The sequence below is a fragment of the Barbatula barbatula genome, assembly GCF_947034865.1.
Source record: "Barbatula barbatula genome assembly, chromosome: 20".
NCBI classification, from domain to species: domain Eukaryota; kingdom Metazoa; phylum Chordata; class Actinopteri; order Cypriniformes; family Nemacheilidae; genus Barbatula; species Barbatula barbatula.
Window position 1 is genome coordinate 5,134,386 of NC_136783.1, and position 19,800 is coordinate 5,154,185.

The window sequence follows — 19,800 nt, forward strand, 5'->3', positions numbered from 1 at the left end:
ATTTAAAGTGGGGGGGTACTTTTGGGGCAGTTTTGTTTCACCCAGGTGTCCCATTTCCATCCCTCTCAAACTAATGCATGGATGCATATAGCCAGAAACAATTCATTTGATGCATGCAAAGAAGCAACACTGTGTGTCTCAAGAAGCATTTATTCATGATTACGTAGACATGCTAAAATTTCAAGGCCACACACTACACATTACACATGACATTACACATTTCATACAATTTACATTTACTCATTTAGCAGACGTTTTTATCCAAAGCGACTTACAGACGAGGAAACATTGGAAGCAATTATAACAATATAGGCAACAAAATGCATAAGTTAATTAAATCCAGTCCATTAAAGCCTAGCACAGTATACAAAGCTAAGAATAGTGAGGTAAGTAAAAAAATATTTTTTTAAGAAGACAGAAAATAATAAGAGGTTAAAATCAGTCATCTACATTTTGACGGAAGATATGCATTTTCACACACTACACCGGCCTGTAGTGTTCTAGCAGTGTAAGGTTGAGAGTGAGTTTCTTCAGTAGCGGTGTGATGCAGGCCTCTTTGAAAGCAGTGGGAAATGTCCCAGTGGTGAGCAAAGAGTTGATGATGCGGGTCAGACCAGGCACAACTGCTGGAGAGATGGCATGGAGGAGATGGGTGGGGATGGGATCCAGTGGGCAGGTGGTAGGGTGGTTGGAACCAATGACCTTGGAAACATCATCTTCAGACATAGGAGAAAAGGCGGGTGATGGTGGCGTAGAAAATTGGCTGTTGATGGCGGTAGTTTTCTTTACGAAGAACGATGCAAAATCATCAGCCGTTAACTCCGATGAAGGTGTGGGAGCAGGCGGACAGAGGAGAGCAGAGAAGGTTTTTAAGAGTGTGCGAGAGTCAGGAGAGTTGCTGATCTTCGAGTGGTTATAATCAGTTTTTGCAGAGGTGACGTCAACGGAGAAAGTAGAGAGAAGAGACTGGTAGAGAGAGAGAGGTCAGTATGGTCTTTTGACTTGTGCCATTTTCTCTCAGCTGACCGGAGGCTGGTGCGATGCTCACGTGGTACATCCGATAACCAGGGGGCAGACAGGGATGCACGGGTTGGTCCAGATGTAAGAGGGCATATGTTGTCCAAGCAGGATGTAAGCGTGGAACACAGAGTGTCTGTGGCACTGTTGGTATTCAAAAGAGAGAGCTCCTCAGAGGGGGGGAGTGCAGACAAGACAGCAGAGGAAAAGCAGGAGGGAGGGACCGTAGGTAGCGGCGGAAAGTGACCAGCGGTAAGACTTCTGCGTTGTCTGGAGCGGTGAGGTCGGGGGTGACAAAGAAGTGATCAGACGTGTGCAGCGGAGTGACCTGAGAGTGATGAGTGGAGCATTTCTCGAATCATCATTGTCATTTGCAAAACAGTAAGTGCATTTCTGGTTTTGATTGTTTGATTGCAAGAGACGGCACATGATTCACGTTAACGCTTTTACTGTTTGTACAATAATTTATTGACAGACAGTGCCATTGTGATGCAACATAAGACAATCTCCTTAGGGAAAACTGTACATGCAGTGCAGTGGAATTACAGTGCAGTCTTCCTACACCTCCTGACGTTCCTGTCTTTTGGGCAACGGATTCTCATCCACATCACAACAAATATCTTCTCTTGCGATACAGCGTGAAAATCATCTTTCAGAGTGTCTAATCCAGCCTCTGCAGGCATCAGCTGTGATGTCATCACACGTTACATCCATGGCAGCCAGAAGGGTCATCTGTGTATGCGGCTGGCGATCATATACTTTTAATCTTCATGCTGAGAAAAATTCCTCAACGTGGTTGAGTAGGGTGAGAGGAAATCCACCATTATCCTGTTGTGGGCCGCAAACCATTGCCTGATGATGTTGTAGCAATGGAAACTGACATTGTCCCAAACTAACACGTACTTTGGCAGGTCATCTCCAATCTGCCCCCTCTCTTGTTCAGGGATGAGATCCCTGTAGAGAGTGTCAAAAGACTGTTTAGGTGTGAAAAGGGGCCGTCTGCAACACAGTGAAGTTGTCTTGCAGTCCTATGTGGAAAGAATATAGCAATGCAAAACACTAAATTGAGTAAAATAAAATGCTACTGTTCACTTAAAGTATACTTACTGTTTATTGTAAAACTAGTGCTTAAATGTCGTGGGGATTATACTATTCTACAGAGACCCATTATAATGCACTTTGATCAACATGACATAAGCAATTGATAATGTAGGAATCTGCACAGAATTTTGTCATAATCATTTGCATGGATGTACCAAAGCATTTGCTACTTGTCCAAAGAAATGAGAAAATGCTTGTTTGATGTGCACACGTGACACAAGGATGTAAGGATTGAACAAGAAGTTTTGAGAATTTCAAATCGGATCAGAGAAATGTACCAAATTGACTTAGAAAAAACTGTATTTAAAGTGGGGGGGTACTTTTGGGGCAGTTTTGTTTCACCCAAGTGTCCCATTTCCACCCCTCTCAAACTAATGCATGGATGCATATAGCCAGAAACAATTCATTTGATGCATGCAAAGAAGCAACACTGTGTGTCTCAAGAAGCATTTATTCATGATTACGTAGACATGCTAAAATTTCAAGGCCACACACTACACATTACACATGACATTACACATTTCATAAAATTTACATTTACTCATTTAGCAGACGTTTTTATCCAAAGCGACTTACAGACGAGGAAACATTGGAAGCAATTATAACAATATAGGCAACAAAATGCATAAGTTAATTAAATCCAGTCCATTAAAGCCTAGCACAGTATACAAAGCTAAGAATAGTGAGGTAAGTAAAAAAATAATTTTTTAAGAAGACAGAAAATAATAAGAGGTTAAAATCAGTCATCTACATTTTGACGGAAGATATGCATTTTCACACACTACACCGGCCTGTAGTGTTCTAGCATTGTAAGGTTGAGAGTGAGTTTCTTCAGTAGCGGTGTGATGCAGGCCTCTTTGAAAGCAGTGGGAAATGTCCCAGTGGTGAGCAAAGAGTTGATGATGCGGGTCAGACCAGGCACAACTGCTGGAGAGATGGCATGAAGGAGATGGGTGGGGATGGGATCCAGTGGGCAGGTGGTAGGGTGGTTGGAACCAATGACCTTGGAAACATCATCTTCAGACATAGGAGAAAAGGCGGGTGATGGTGGCGTAGAAAATTGGCTGTTGATGGCGGTAGTTTTCTTTACGAAGAACGATGCAAAATCATCAGCCGTTAACTCCGATGAAGGTGTGGGAGCAGGCGGACAGAGGAGAGCAGAGAAGGTTTTTAAGAGTGTGCGAGAGTCAGGAGAGTTGCTGATCTTCGAGTGGTTATAATCAGTTTTTGCAGAGGTGACGTCAACGGAGAAAGTAGAGAGAGAGAGGTCAGTATGGTCTTTTGACTTGTGCCATTTTCTCTCAGCTGACCGGAGGCTGGTGCGATGCTCACATGGTATATCCGATAACCAGGGGGCAGACAGGGATGCACGGGCTGGTCCAGATGTAAGAGGGCATATGTTGTCCAAGCAGGATGTAAGCGTGGAACACAGAGTGTCTGTGGCACTGTTGTATTCAAAAGAGAGAGCTCCTCAGAGGGGGGGAGTGCAGACAAGACAGCAGAGGAAAAGCAGGAGGGAGGGACCGTAGGTAGCGGCGGAAAGTGACCAGCGGTAAGACATCTGCGTTGTCTGGAGCGGTGAGGTCGGGGGTGACAAAGAAGTGATCAGACGTGTGCAGCGGAGTGACCTGAGAGTGATGAGTGGAGCATTTCTCGAATCATCATTGTCATTTGCAAAACAGTAAGTGCATTTCTGGTTTTGATTGTTTGATTGCAAGAGACGGCACATGATTCACGTTAACGCTTTTACTGTTTGTACAATAATTTATTGACAGACAGTGCCATTGTGATGCAACATAAGACAATCTCCTTAGGGAAAACTGTACATGCAGTGCAGTGGAATTACAGTGCAGTCTTCCTACACCTCCTGACGTTCCTGTCTTTTGGGCAACGGATTCTCATCCACATCACAACAAATATCTTCTCTTGCGATACAGCGTGAAAATCATCTTTCAGAGTGTCTAATCCAGCCTCTGCAGGCATCAGCTGTGATGTCATCACACGTTACATCCATGGCAGCCAGAAGGGTCATCTGTGTATGCGGCTGACGATCATATACTTTTAATCTTCATGCTGAGAAAAATTCCTCAACGTGGTTGAGTAGGGTGAGAGGAAATCCACCATTATCCTGTTGTGGGCCGCAAACCATTGCCTGATGATGTTGGAGCGATGGAAACTGACATTGTCCCAAACTAACACGTACTTTGGCAGGTCATCTCCAATCTGCCCCCTCTCTTGTTCAGGGATGAGATCCCTGTAGAGAGTGTCAAAAGACTGTTTAGGTGTGAAAAGGGGCCGTCTGCAACACAGTGAAGTTGTCTTGCAGTCCTATGTGGAAAGAATATAGCAATGCAAAACACTAAATTGAGTAAAATAAAATGCCACTGTTTACTTAAAGTATACTTACTGTATATTGTAAAACTAGTGCTTAAATGTCGTGGGGATTATACTATTCTACAGAGACCCATTATAATGCATTTTGATCAACATGACATAAGCAATTGATAATGTAGGAATCTGCACAGAATTTTGTCATAATCATTTGCATGGATGTACCAAAGCATTTGCAACTTGTTCAAAGAAATGAGAAAATGCTTGTTTGATGTGCACACGTGACACAAGGATGTAAGGGTTGAACAAGAAGTTTTGAGAATTTCAAATCGGATCAGAGAAATGTACCAAATTGACTTAGAAAAAACTGTATTTAAAGTGGGGGGGGTACTTTTGGGGCAGTTTTGTTTCACCCAAGTGTCCCATTTCCACCCCTCTCAAACTAATGCATGGATGCATATAGCCAGAAACAATTCATTTGATGCATGCAAAGAAGCAACACTGTGTGTCTCAAGAAGCATTTATTCATGATTACGTAGACATGCTAAAATTTCAAGGCCACACACTACACATTACACATGACATTACACATTTCATAAAATTTACATTTACTCATTTAGCAGACGTTTTTATCCAAAGCGACTTACAGACGAGGAAACATTGGAAGCAATTATAACAATATAGGCAACAAAATGCATAAGTTTATTAAATCCAGTCCATTAAAGCCTAGCACAGTATACAAAGCTAAGAATAGTGAGGTAAGTAAAAAAATATTTTTTTAAGAAGACAGAAAATAATAAGAGGTTAAAATCAGTCATCTACATTTTGACGGAAGATATGCATTTTCACACACTACACCGGCCTGTAGTGTTCTAGCAGTGTAAGGTTGAGAGTGAGTTTCTTCAGTAGCGGTGTGATGCAGGCCTCTTTGAAAGCAGTGGGAAATGTCCCAGTGGTGAGCAAAGAGTTGATGATGCGGGTCAGACCAGGCACAACTGCTGGAGAGATGGCATGGAGGAGATGGGTGGGGATGGGATCCAGTGGGCAGGTGGTAGGGTGGTTGGAACCAATGACCTTGGAAACATCATCTTCAGACATAGGAGAAAAGGCGGGTGATGGTGGCGTAGAAAATTGGCTGTTGATGGCGGTAGTTTTCTTTACGAAGAACGATGCAAAATCATCAGCCGTTAACTCCGATGAAGGTGTGGGAGCAGGCGGACAGAGGAGAGCAGAGAAGGTTTTTAAGAGTGTGCGAGAGTCAGGAGAGTTGCTGATCTTCGAGTGGTTATAATCAGTTTTTGCAGAGGTGACGTCAACGGAGAAAGTAGAGAGAGAGAGGTCAGTATGGTCTTTTGACTTGTGCCATTTTCTCTCAGCTGACCGGAGGCTGGTGCGATGCTCACGTGGTACATCCGATAACCAGGGGGCAGACAGGGATGCACGGGCTGGTCCAGATGTAAGAGGGCATATGTTGTCCAATCAGGATGTAAGCGTGGAACACAGAGTGTCTGTGGCACTGTTGGTATTCAAAAGAGAGAGCTCCTCAGAGGGGGGGAGTGCAGACAAGACAGCAGAGGAAAAGCAGGAGGGAGGGACCGTAGGTAGCGCCGGAAAGTGACCAGCGGTAAGACATCTGCGTTGTCGGGAGCGGTGAGGTCGGGGGTGACAAAGAAGTGATCAGACGTGTGCAGCGGAGTGACCTGAGAGTGATGAGTGGAGCATTTCTCGAATCATTATTGTCATTTGCAAAACAGTAAGTGCATTTCTGGTTTTGATTGTTTGATTGCAAGAGACGGCACATGAGTCACGTTAACGCTTTTACTGTTTGTACAATAATTTATTGACAGACAGTGCCATTGTGATGCAACATAAGACAATCTCCTTAGGGAAAACTGTAAATGCAGTGCAGTGGAATTACAGTGCAGTCTTCCTACACCTCCTGACGTTCCTGTCTTTTGGGCAACGGATTCTCATCCACATCACAACAAATATCTTCTCTTGCGATACAGCGTGAAAATCATCTTTCAGAGTGTCTAATCCAGCCTCTGCAGGCATCAGCTGTGATGTCATCACACGTTACATCCATGGCAGCCAGAAGGGTCATCTGTGTATGCGGCTGGCGATCATATACTTTTAATCTTCATGCTGAGAAAAATTCCTCAACGTGGTTGATGATGATGTTGGAGCGATGGAAACTGACATTGTCCCAAACTAACACGTACTTTGGCAGGTCATCTCCAATCTGCCCCCTCTCTTGTTCAGGGATGAGATCCCTGTAGAGAGTGTCAAAAGACTGTTTAGGTGTGAAAAGGGGCCGTCTGCAACACATTGAAGTTGTCTTGCAGTCCTATGTGGAAAGAATATAGCAATGCAAAACACTAAATTGAGTAAAATAAAATGCCACTGTTTACTTAAAGTATACTTACTGTATATTGTAAAACTAGTGCTTAAATGTCGTGGGGATTATACTATTCTACAGAGACCCATTATAATGCATTTTGATCAACATGACATAAGCAATTGATAATGTAGGAATCTGCACATAATTTTGTCATAATCATTTGCATGGATGTACCAAAGCATTTGCAACTTGTTCAAAGAAATGAGAAAATGCTTGTTTGATGTGCACACGTGACACAAGGATGTAAGGATTGAACAAGAAGTTTTGAGAATTTCAAATCGGATCAGAGAAATGTACCAAATTGACTTAGAAAAAACTGTATTTAAAGTGGGGGGGGTACTTTTGGGGCAGTTTTGTTTCACCCAAGTGTCCCATTTCCACCCCTCTCAAACTAATGCATGGATGCATATAGCCAGAAACAATTCATTTGATGCATGTAAAGAAGCAACACTGTGTGTCTCAAGAAGCATTTATTCATGATTACGTAGACATGCTAAAATTTCAAGGCCACACACTACACATTACACATGACATTACACATTTCATAAAATTTACATTTACTCATTTAGCAGACGTTTTTATCCAAAGCGACTTACAGACGAGGAAACATTGGAAGCAATTATAACAATATAGGCAACAAAATGCATAAGTTAATTAAATCCAGTCCATTAAAGCCTAGCACAGTATACAAAGCTAAGAATAGTGAGGTAAGTAAAAAAATAATTTTTTAAGAAGACAGAAAATAATAAGAGGTTAAAATCAGTCATCTACATTTTTACAGAAGATATGCATTTTCACACACTACACCGGCCAGTAGTGTTCTAGCAGTGTAAGGTTGAGAGTGAGTTTCTTCAGTAGCGGTGTGATGCAGGCCTCTTGGAAAGCAGTGGGAAATGTCCCAGTGGTGAGCAAAGAGTTGATGATGCGGGTCAGACCAGGCACAACTGCTGGAGAGATGGCATGGAGGAGATGGGTGGGGATGGGATCCAGTGGGCAGGTGGTAGGGTGGTTGGAACCAATGACCTTGGAAACATCATCTTCAGACATAGGAGAAAAGGCGGGTGATGGTGGCGTAGAAAATTGGCTGTTGATGGCGGTAGTTTTCTTTACGAAGAACGATGCAAAATCATCAGCCGTTAACTCCGATGAAGGTGTGGGAGCAGGCGGACAGAGGAGAGCAGAGAAGGTTTTTAAGAGTGTGCGAGAGTCAGGAGAGTTGCTGATCTTCGAGTGGTTATAATCAGTTTTTGCAGAGGTGACGTCAACGGAGAAAGTAGAGAGAAGAGACTGGTAGAGAGAGAGAGGTCAGTATGGTCTTTTGACTTGTGCCATTTTCTCTCAGCTGACCGGAGGCTGGTGCGATGCTCACGTGGTACATCCGATAACCAGGGGGCAGACAGGGATGCACGGGCTGGTCCAGATGTAAGAGGGCATATGTTGTCCAAGCAGGATGTAAGCGTGGAACACAGAGTGTCTGTGGCACTGTTGGTATTCAAAAGAGAGAGCTCCTCAGAGGGGGGGAGTGCAGACAAGACAGCAGAGGAAAAGCAGGAGGGAGGGACCGTAGGTAGCGCCGGAAAGTGACCAGCGGTAAGACATCTGCTTTGTCTAGAGCGGTGAGGTCGGGGGTGACAAAGAAGTGATCAGACGTGTGCAGCGGAGTGACCTGAGAGTCATGAGTGGAGCATTTCTCGAATCATCCTTGTCATTTGCAAAACAGTAAGTGCATTTCTGGTTTTGATTGTTTGATTGCAAGAGACGGCACATGAGTCACTTTAACGCTTTTACTGTTTGTACAATAATTTATTGACAGACAGTGTCATTGTGATGCAGACAGGAAAAGACAGCACTGCATAGCACAAACAAATTTAGAAATCTGAACATAAGACAATCTCCTTAGGGAAAACTGTACATGCAGTGCAGTGGAATTACAGTGCAGTCTTCCTACACCTCCTGACGTTCCTGTCTTTTGGGCAACGGATTCTCATCCACATCACAACTAATATCTTCTCTTTGCGATACAGCGTGAAAATCATCTTTCAGAGTGTCTAATCCAGCCTCTGCAGGCATCAGCTGTGATGTCATCACACGTTACATCCATGGCAGCCAGAAGGGTCATCTGTGTATGCGGCTGGCGATCATATACTTTTAATCTTCATGCTGAGAAAAATTCCTCAACGTGGTTGAGTAGGGTGAGAAGAACTCCACCAGCATCCTGTTGTGGGCCGCAAACCATTGCCTGATGATGTTGGAGCGATGGAAACTGACATTGTCCCAAACTAACACGTACTTTGGCAGGTCATCTCCAATCTGCCCCCTCTCTTGTTCAGGGATGAGATCCCTGTAGAGAGTGTCAAAAGACTGTTTAGGTGTGAAAAGGGGCCGTCTGCAACACATTGAAGTTGTCTTGCAGTCCTATGTGGAAAGAATATAGCAATGCAAAACACTAAATTGAGTAAAATAAAATGCCACTGTTTACTTAAAGTATACTTACTGTATATTGTAAAACTAGTGCTTAAATGTCGTGGGGATTATACTATTCTACAGAGACCCATTATAATGCATTTTGATCAACATGACATAAGCAATTGATAATGTAGGAATCTGCACAGAATTTTGTCATAATCATTTGCATGGATGTACCAAAGCATTTGCAACTTGTTCAAAGAAATGAGAAAATGCTTGTTTGATGTGCACACGTGACACAAGGATGTAATGATTGAACAAGAAGTTTTGAGAATTTCAAATCGGATCAGAGAAATGTACCAAATTGACTTAGAAAAAACTGTATTTAAAGTGGGGGGGGGTACTTTTGGGGCAGTTTTGTTTCACCCAAGTGTCCCATTTCCACCCCTCTCAAACTAATGCATGGATGCATATAGCCAGAAACAATTCATTTGATGCATGCAAAGAAGCAACACTGTGTGTCTCAAGAAGCATTTATTCATGATTACGTAGACATGCAAAAATTTCAAGGCCACACACTACACATTACACACGACATTACACATTTCATAAAATTTACATTTAGTCATTTAGCAGACGTTTTTATCCAAAGCGACTTACAGACGAGGAAACATTGGAAGCAATTATAACAATATAGGCAACAAAATGCATAAGTTAATTATATCCAGTCCATTAAAGACTAGCACAGTATACAAAGCTAAGAATAGTGAGGTAAGTAAAAAAATAATTTTTTAAGAAGACAGAAAATAATAAGAGGTTAAAATCAGTCATCTACATTTTGACGGAAGATATGCATTTTCACACACTACACCGGCCTGTAGTGTTCTAGCAGTGTAAGGTTGAGAGTGAGTTTCTTCAGTAGCGGTGTGATGCAGGCCTCTTGGAAAGCAGTGGGAAATGTCCCAGTGGTGAGCAAAGAGTTGATGATGCGGGTCAGACCAGGCACAACTGCTGGAGAGATGGCATGGAGGAGATGGGTGGGGATGGGATCCAGTGGGCAGGTGGTAGGGTGGTTGGAACCAATGACCTTGGAAACATCATCTTCAGACATAGGAGAAAAGGCGGGTGATGGTGGTGTAGAAAATTGGCTGTTGATGGCGGTAGTTTTCTTTACGAAGAACGATGCAAAATCATCAGCCGTTAACTCCGATGAAGGTGTGGGAGCAGGCGGACAGAGGAGTGCAGAGAAGGTTTTTAAGAGTGTGCGAGAGTCAGGAGAGTTGCTGATCTTCGAGTGGTTATAATCAGTTTTTGCAGATGTGACGTCAACGGAGAAAGTAGAGAGAAGAGACTGGTAGAGAGAGAGAGGTCAGTATGGTCTTTTGACTTGTGCCATTTTCTCTCAGCTGACCGGAGGCTGGTGCGATGCTCACGTGGTACATCCGATAACCAGGGGGCAGACAGGGATGCACGGGCTGGTCCAGATGTAAGAGGGCATATGTTGTCCAAGCAGGATGTAAGCGTGGAACACAGAGTGTCTGTGGCACTGTTGGTATTCAAAAGAGAGAGCTCCTCAGAGAGGGGGGAGTGCAGACAAGACAGCAGAGGAAAAGCAGGAGGGAGGGACCGTAGGTAGCGCCGGAAAGTGACCAGAGGTAAGACATCTGCGTTGTCTGGAGCGGTGAGGTCGGGGGTGACAAAGAAGTGATCAGACGTGTGCAGCGGAGTGAACTGAGAGTGATGAGTGGAGCATTTCTCGAATCATCCTTGTCATTTGCAAAACAGTAAGTGCATTTCTGGTTTTGATTGTTTGATTGCAAAAGACGGCACTTGAGTCACGTTTACGCTTTTACTGTTTTTACAATAATTTATTGACAGACAGTGTCATTGTGATGCAGACAGGAAAAGACAGCACTGCATAGCACAAACAAATGTAGAAATCTGAACATAAGACAATCTCCTTAGGGAAAACTGTACATGCAGTGCAGTGGAATTACAGTGCAGTCTTCCTACACCTCCTGACGTTCCTGTCTTTTGGGCAACGGATTCTCATCCACATCACAACAAATATCTTCTCTTGCGATACAGCGTGAAAATCATCTTTCAGAGTGTCTAATCCAGCCTCTGCAGGCATCAGCTGTGATGTCATCACACGTTACATCCATGGCAGCCAGAAGGGTCATCTGTGTATGCGGCTGACGATCATATACTTTTAATCTTCATGCTGAGAAAAATTCCTCAACGTGGTTGAGTAGGGTGAGAGGAAATCCACCATTATCCTGTTGTGGGCCGCAAACCATTGCCTGATGATGTTGGAGCGATGGAAACTGACATTGTCCCAAACTAACACGTACTTTGGCAGGTCATCTCCAATCTGCCCCCTCTCTTGTTCAGGGATGAGATCCCTGTAGAGAGTGTCAAAAGACTGTTTAGGTGTGAAAAGGGGCCGTCTGCAACACAGTGAAGTTGTCTTGCAGTCCTATGTGGAAAGAATATAGCAATGCAAAACACTAAATTGAGTAAAATAAAATGCCACTGTTTACTTAAAGTATACTTACTGTATATTGTAAAACTAGTGCTTAAATGTCGTGGGGATTATACTATTCTACAGAGACCCATTATAATGCATTTTGATCAACATGACATAAGCAATTGATAATGTAGGAATCTGCACAGAATTTTGTCATAATCATTTGCATGGATGTACCAAAGCATTTGCAACTTGTTCAAAGAAATGAGAAAATGCTTGTTTGATGTGCACACGTGACACAAGGATGTAAGGATTGAACAAGAAGTTTTGAGAATTTCAAATCGGATCAGAGAAATGTACCAAATTGACTTAGAAAAAACTGTATTTAAAGTGGGGGGGGGGTACTTTTGGGGCAGTTTTGTTTCACCCAAGTGTCCCATTTCCACCCCTCTCAAACTAATGCATGGATGCATATAGCCAGAAACAATTCATTTGATGCATGCAAAGAAGCAACACTGTGTGTCTCAAGAAGCATTTATTCATGATTACGTAGACATGCTAAAATTTCAAGGCCACACACTACACATTACACATGACATTACACATTTCATAAAATTTACATTTACTCATTTAGCAGACGTTTTTATCCAAAGCGACTTACAGACGAGGAAACATTGGAAGCAATTATAACAATATAGGCAACAAAATGCATAAGTTAATTAAATCCAGTCCATTAAAGCCTAGCACAGTATACAAAGCTAAGAATAGTGAGGTAAGTAAAAAAATAATTTTTTAAGAAGACAGAAAATAATAAGAGGTTAAAATCAGTCATCTACATTTTGACGGAAGATATGCATTTTCACACACTACACCGCCCTGTAGTGTTCTAGCAGTGTAAGGTTGAGAGTGAGTTTCTTCAGTAGCGGTGTGATGCAGGCCTCTTTGAAAGCAGTGGGAAATGTCCCAGTGGTGATCAAAGAGTTGATGATGCGGGTCAGACCAGGCACAACTGCTGGAGAGATGGCATGGAGGAGATGGGTGGGGATGGGATCCAGTGGGCAGGTGGTAGGGTGGTTGGAACCAATGACCTTGGAAACATCATCTTCAGACATAGGAGAAAAGGCGGGTGATGGTGGCGTAGAAAATTGGCTGTTGATGGCGGTAGTTTTCTTTACGAAGAACGATGCAAAATCATCAGCCGTTAACTCCGATGAAGGTGTGGGAGCAGGCGGACAGAGGAGAGCAGAGAAGGTTTTTAAGAGTGTGCGAGAGTCAGGAGAGTTGCTGATCTTCGAGTGGTTATAATCAGTTTTTGCAGAGGTGACGTCAACGGAGAAAGTAGAGAGAGAGAGGTCAGTATGGTCTTTTGACTTGTGCAATTTTCTCTCAGCTGACCGGAGGCTGGTGCGATGCTCACGTGGTACATCCGATAACCAGGGGGCAGACAGGGATGCACGGGCTGGTCCAGATGTAAGAGGGCATATGTTGTCCAAGCAGGATGTAAGCGTGGAACACAGAGTGTCTGTGGCACTATTGGTATTCAAAAGAGAGAGCTCCTCAGAGGGGGGGAGTGCAGACAAGACAGCAGAGGAAAAGCAGGAGGGAGGGACCGTAGGTAGCGCCGGAAAGTGACCAGCGGTAAGACATCTGCGTTGTCTGGAGCGGTGAGGTCGGGGGTGACAAAGAAGTGATCAGACGTGTGCAGCGGAGTGACCTGAGAGTGATGAGTGGAGCATTTCTCGAATCATCATTGTCATTTGCAAAACAGTAAGTGCATTTCTGGTTTTGATTGTTTGATTGCAAGAGACGGCACATGATTCACGTTAACGCTTTTACTGTTTGTACAATAATTTATTGACAGACAGTGCCATTGTGATGCAACATAAGACAATCTCCTTAGGGAAAACTGTACATGCAGTGCAGTGGAATTACAGTGCAGTCTTCCTACACCTCCTGACGTTCCTGTCTTTTGGGCAACGGATTCTCATCCACATCACAACAAATATCTTCTCTTGCGATACAGCGTGAAAATCATCTTTCAGAGTGTCTAATCCAGCCTCTGCAGGCATCAGCTGTGATGTCATCACACGTTACATCCATGGCAGCCAGAAGGGTCATCTGTGTATGCGGCTGACGATCATATACTTTTAATCTTCATGCTGAGAAAAATTCCTCAACGTGGTTGAGTAGGGTGAGAGGAAATCCACCATTATCCTGTTGTGGGCCGCAAACCATTGCCTGATGATGTTGGAGCGATGGAAACTGACATTGTCCCAAACTAACACGTACTTTGGCAGGTCATCTCCAATCTGCCCCCTCTCTTGTTCAGGGATGAGATCCCTGTAGAGAGTGTCAAAAGACTGTTTAGGTGTGAAAAGGGGCCGTCTGCAACACAGTGAAGTTGTCTTGCAGTCCTATGTGGAAAGAATATAGCAATGCAAAACACTAAATTGAGTAAAATAAAATGCCACTGTTTACTTAAAGTATACTTACTGTATATTGTAAAACTAGTGCTTAAATGTCGTGGGGATTATACTATTCTACAGAGACCCATTATAATGCATTTTGATCAACATGACATAAGCAATTGATAATGTAGGAATCTGCACAGAATTTTGTCATAATCATTTGCATGGATGTACCAAAGCATTTGCAACTTGTTCAAAGAAATGAGAAAATGCTTGTTTGATGTGCACACGTGACACAAGGATGTAAGGATTGAACAAGAAGTTTTGAGAATTTCAAATCGGATCAGAGAAATGTACCAAATTGACTTAGAAAAAACTGTATTTAAAGTGGGGGGGGTACTTTTGGGGCAGTTTTGTTTCACCCAAGTCTCCCATTTCCACCCCTCTCAAACTAATGCATGGATGCATATAGCCAGAAACAATTCATTTGATGCATGCAAAGAAGCAACACTGTGTGTCTCAAGAAGCATTTATTCATGATTACGTAGACATGCTAAAATTTCAAGGCCACACACTACACATTACACATGACATTACACATTTCATAAAATTTACATTTACTCATTTAGCAGACGTTTTTATCCAAAGCGACTTACAGACGAGGAAACATTGGAAGCAATTATAACAATATAGGCAACAAAATGCATAAGTTAATTAAATCCAGTCCATTAAAGCCTAGCACAGTATACAAAGCTAAGAATAGTGAGGTAAGTAAAAAAATAATTTTTTAAGAAGACAGAAAATAATAAGAGGTTAAAATCAGTCATCTACATTTTGACGGAAGATATGCATTTTCACACACTACACCGGCCTGTAGTGTTCTAGCAGTGTAAGGTTGAGAGTGAGTTTCTTCAGTAGCGGTGTGATGCAGGCCTCTTTGAAAGCAGTGGGAAATGTCCCAGTGGTGAGCAAAGAGTTGATGATGCGGGTCAGACCAGGCACAACTGCTGGAGAGATGGCATGGAGGAGATGGGTGGGGATGGGATCCAGTGGGCAGGTGGTAGGGTGGTTGGAACCAATGACCTTGGAAACATCATCTTCAGACATAGGAGAAAAGGCGGGTGATGGTGGCGTAGAAAATTGGCTGTTGATGGCGGAAGTTTTCTTTACGAAGAACGATGCAAAACCATCAGCCGTTAACTCCGATGAAGGTGTGGGAGCAGGCGGACAGAGGAGAGCAGAGAAGGTTTTTAAGAGTGTGCGAGAGTCAGGAGAGTTGCTGATCTTCGAGTGGTTATAATCAGTTTTTGCAGAGGTGACGTCAACGGAGAAAGTAGAGAGAGAGAGGTCAGTATGGTCTTTTGACTTGTGCCATTTTCTCTCAGCTGACCGGAGGCTGGTGCGATGCTCACGTGGTACATCCGATAACCAGGGGGCAGACAGGGATGCACGGGCTGGTCCAGATGTAAGAGGGCATATGTTGTCCAAGCAGGATGTAGGCGTGGAACACAGAGTGTCTGTGGCACTGTTGGTATTCAAAAGAGAGAGCTCCTCAGAGGGGGGGAGTGCAGACAAGACAGCAGAGGAAAAGCAGGAGGGAGGGACCGTAGGTAGCGCCGGAAAGTGACCAGCGGTAAGACATCTGCGTTGTCTGGAGCGGTGAGGTCGGGGGTGACAAAGAAGTGATCAGACGTGTGCAGCGGAGTGACCAGAGAGTGATGAGTGGAGCATTTCTCGAATCATCATTGTCATTTGCAAAACAGTAAGTGCATTTCTGGTTTTGATTGTTTGATTGCAAGAGACGGCACATGAGTCACGTTAACGCTTTTACTGTTTGTACAATAATTTATTGACAGACAGTGCCATTGTGATGCAACATAAGACAATCTCCTTAGGGAAAACTGTACATGCAGTGCAGTGGAATTACAGTGCAGTCTTCCTACACCTCCTGACGTTCCTGTCTTTTGGGCAAAGGATTCTCATCGACATCACAACAAATATCTTCTCTTGCGATACAGCGTGAAAATCATCTTTCAGAGTGTCTAATCCAGCCTCTGCAGGCATCAGCTGTGATGTCATCACACGTTACATCCATGGCAGCCAGAAGGGTCATCTGTGTATGCGGCTGGCGATCATATACTTTTAATCTTCATGCTGAGAAAAATTCCTCAACGTGGTTAATGATGATATTGGAGCGATGGAAACTGACATTGTCCCAAACTAACACGTACTTTGGCAGGTCATCTCCAATCTGCCCCCTCTCTTGTTCAGGGATGAGATCCCTGTAGAGAGTGTCAAAAGACTGTTTAGGTGTGAAAAGGGGCCGTCTGCAACACAGTGAAGTTGTCTTGCAGTCCTATGTGGAAAGAATATAGCAATGCAAAACACTAAATTGAGTAAAATAAAATGTCACTGTTTACTTAAAGTATACTTACTGTATATTGTAAAACTAGTGCTTAAATGTCGTGGGGATTATACTATTCTACAGAGACCCATTATAATGCATTTTGATCAACATGACATAAGCAATTGATAATGTAGGAATCTGCACAGAATTTTGTCATAATCATTTGGATGGATGTACCAAAGCATTTGCAACTTGTTCAAAGAAATGAGAAAATGCTTGTTTGATGTGCACACGTGACACAAGGATGTAAGGGTTGAACAAGAAGTTTTGAGAATTTCAAATCGGATCAGAGAAATGTACCAAATTGACTTAGAAAAAACTGTATTTAAAGTGGGGGGGGGGGGTACTTTTGGGGCAGTTTTGTTTCACCCAAGTGTCCCATTTCCACCCCTCTCAAACTAATGCATGGATGCATATAGCCAGAAACAATTCATTTGATGCATGCAAAGAAGCAACACTGTGTGTCTCAAGAAGCATTTATTCATGATTACGTAGACATGCTAAAATTTCAAGGCCACACACTACACATTACACATGACATTACACATTTCAAAAAATTTACATTTACTCATTTAGCAGACGTTTTTATCCAAAGTGACTTACAGACGAGGAAACATTGGAAGCAATTATAACAATATAGGCAACAAAATGCATAAGTTAATTAAATCCAGTCCATTAAAGCCTAGCACAGTATACAAAGCTAAGAATAGTGAGGTAAGTAAAAAAATAATTTTTTAAGAAGACAGAAAATAATAAGAGGTTAAAATCAGTCATCTACATTTTGACGGAAGATATGCATTTTCACACACTACACCGGCCTGTAGTGTTCTAGCAGTGTAAGGTTGAGAGTGAGTTTCTTCAGTAGCGGTGTGATGCAGGCCTCTTTGAAAGCAGTGGGAAATGTCCCAGTGGTGAGCAAAGAGTTGATGATGCGGGTCAGACCAGGCACAACTGCTGGAGAGATGGCATGGAGGAGATGGGTGGGGATGGGATCCAGTGGGCAGGTGGTAGGGTGGTTGGAACCAATGACCTTGGAAACATCATCTTCAGACATAGGAGAAAAGGCGGGTGATGGTGGCGTAGAAAATTGGCTGTTGATGGCGGTAGTTTTCTTTACGAAGAACGATGCAAAATCATCAGCCGTTAACTCCGATGAAGGTGTGGGAGCAGGCGGACAGAGGAGAGCAGAGAAGGTTTTTAAGAGTGTGCGAGAGTCAGGAGAGTTGCTGATCTTCGAGTGGTTATAATCAGTTTTTGCAGAGGTGACGTCAACGGAGAAAGTAGAGAGAGAGAGGTCAGTATGGTCTTTTGACTTGTGCCATTTTCTCTCAGCTGACCGGAGGCTGGTGCGATGCTCACGTGGTACATCCGATAACCAGGGGGCAGACAGGGATGCACGGGCTGGTCCAGATGTAAGAGGGCATATGTTGTCCAAGCAGGATGTAAGCGTGGAACACAGAGTGTCTGTGGCACTGTTGGTATTCAAAAGAGAGAGCTCCTCAGAGGGGGGGAGTGCAGACAAGACAGCAGAGGAAAAGCAGGAGGGAGGGACCGTAGGTAGCGCCGGAAAGTGACCAGCGGTAAGACATCTGCGTTGTCTGGAGCGGTGAGGTCGGGGGTGACAAAGAAGTGATCAGACGTGTGCAGCGGAGTGACCTGAGAGTGATGAGTGGAGCATTTCTCGAATCATCATTGTCATTTGCAAAACAGTAAGTGCATTTCTGGTTTTGATTGTTTGATTGCAAGAGACGGCACATGATTCACGTTAACGCTTTTACTGTTTGTACAATAATTTATTGACAGACAGTGCCATTGTGATGCAACATAAGACAATCTCCTTAGGGAAAACTGTACATGCAGTGCAGTGGAATTACAGTGCAGTCTTCCTACACCTCCTGACGTTCCTGTCTTTTGGGCAACGGATTCTCATCCACATCACAACAAATATCTTCTCTTGCGATACAGCGTGAAAATCATCTTTCAGAGTGTCTAATCCAGCCTCTGCAGGCATCAGCTGTGATGTCATCACACGTTACATCCATGGCAGCCAGAAGGGTCATCTGTGTATGCGGCTGACGATCATATACTTTTAATCTTCATGCTGAGAAAAATTCCTCAACGTGGTTGAGTAGGGTGAGAGGAAATCCACCATTATCCTGTTGTGGGCCGCAAACCATTGCCTGATGATGTTGGAGCGATGGAAACTGACATTGTCCCAAACTAACACGTACTTTGGCAGGTCATCTCCAATCTGCCCCCTCTCTTGTTCAGGGATGAGATCCCTGTAGAGAGTGTCAAAAGACTGTTTAGGTGTGAAAAGGGGCCGTCTGCAACACAGTGAAGTTGTCTTGCAGTCCTATGTGGAAAGAATATAGCAATGCAAAACACTAAATTGAGTAAAATAAAATGTCACTGTTTACTTAAAGTATACTTACTGTATATTGTAAAACTAGTGCTTAAATGTCGTGGGGATTATACTATTCTACAGAGACCCATTATAATGCATTTTGATCAACATGACATAAGCAATTGATAATGTAGGAATCTGCACAGAATTTTGTCATAATCATTTGGATGGATGTACCAAAGCATTTGCAACTTGTTCAAAGAAATGAGAAAATGCTTGTTTGATGTGCACACGTGACACAAGGATGTAAGGGTTGAACAAGAAGTTTTGAGAATTTCAAATCGGATCAGAGAAATGTACCAAATTGACTTAGAAAAAACTGTATTTAAAGTGGGGGGGGGGGTACTTTTGGGGCAGTTTTGTTTCACCCAAGTGTCCCATTTCCACCCCTCTCAAACTAATGCATGGATGCATATAGCCAGAAACAATTCATTTGATGCATGCAAAGAAGCAACACTGTGTGTCTCAAGAAGCATTTATTCATGATTACGTAGACATGCTAAAATTTCAAGGCCACACACTACACATTACACATGACATTACACATTTCAAAAAATTTACATTTACTCATTTAGCAGACGTTTTTATCCAAAGCGACTTACAGACGAGGAAACATTGGAAGCAATTATAACAATATAGGCAACAAAATGCATAAGTTAATTAAATCCAGTCCATTAAAGCCTAGCACAGTATACAAAGCTAAGAATAGTGAGGTAAGTAAAAAAATATTTTTTTAAGAAGACAGAAAATAATAAGAGGTTAAAATCAGTCATCTACATTTTGACGGAAGATATGCATTTTCACACACTACACCGGCCTGTAGTGTTCTAGCAGTGTAAGGTTGAGAGTGAG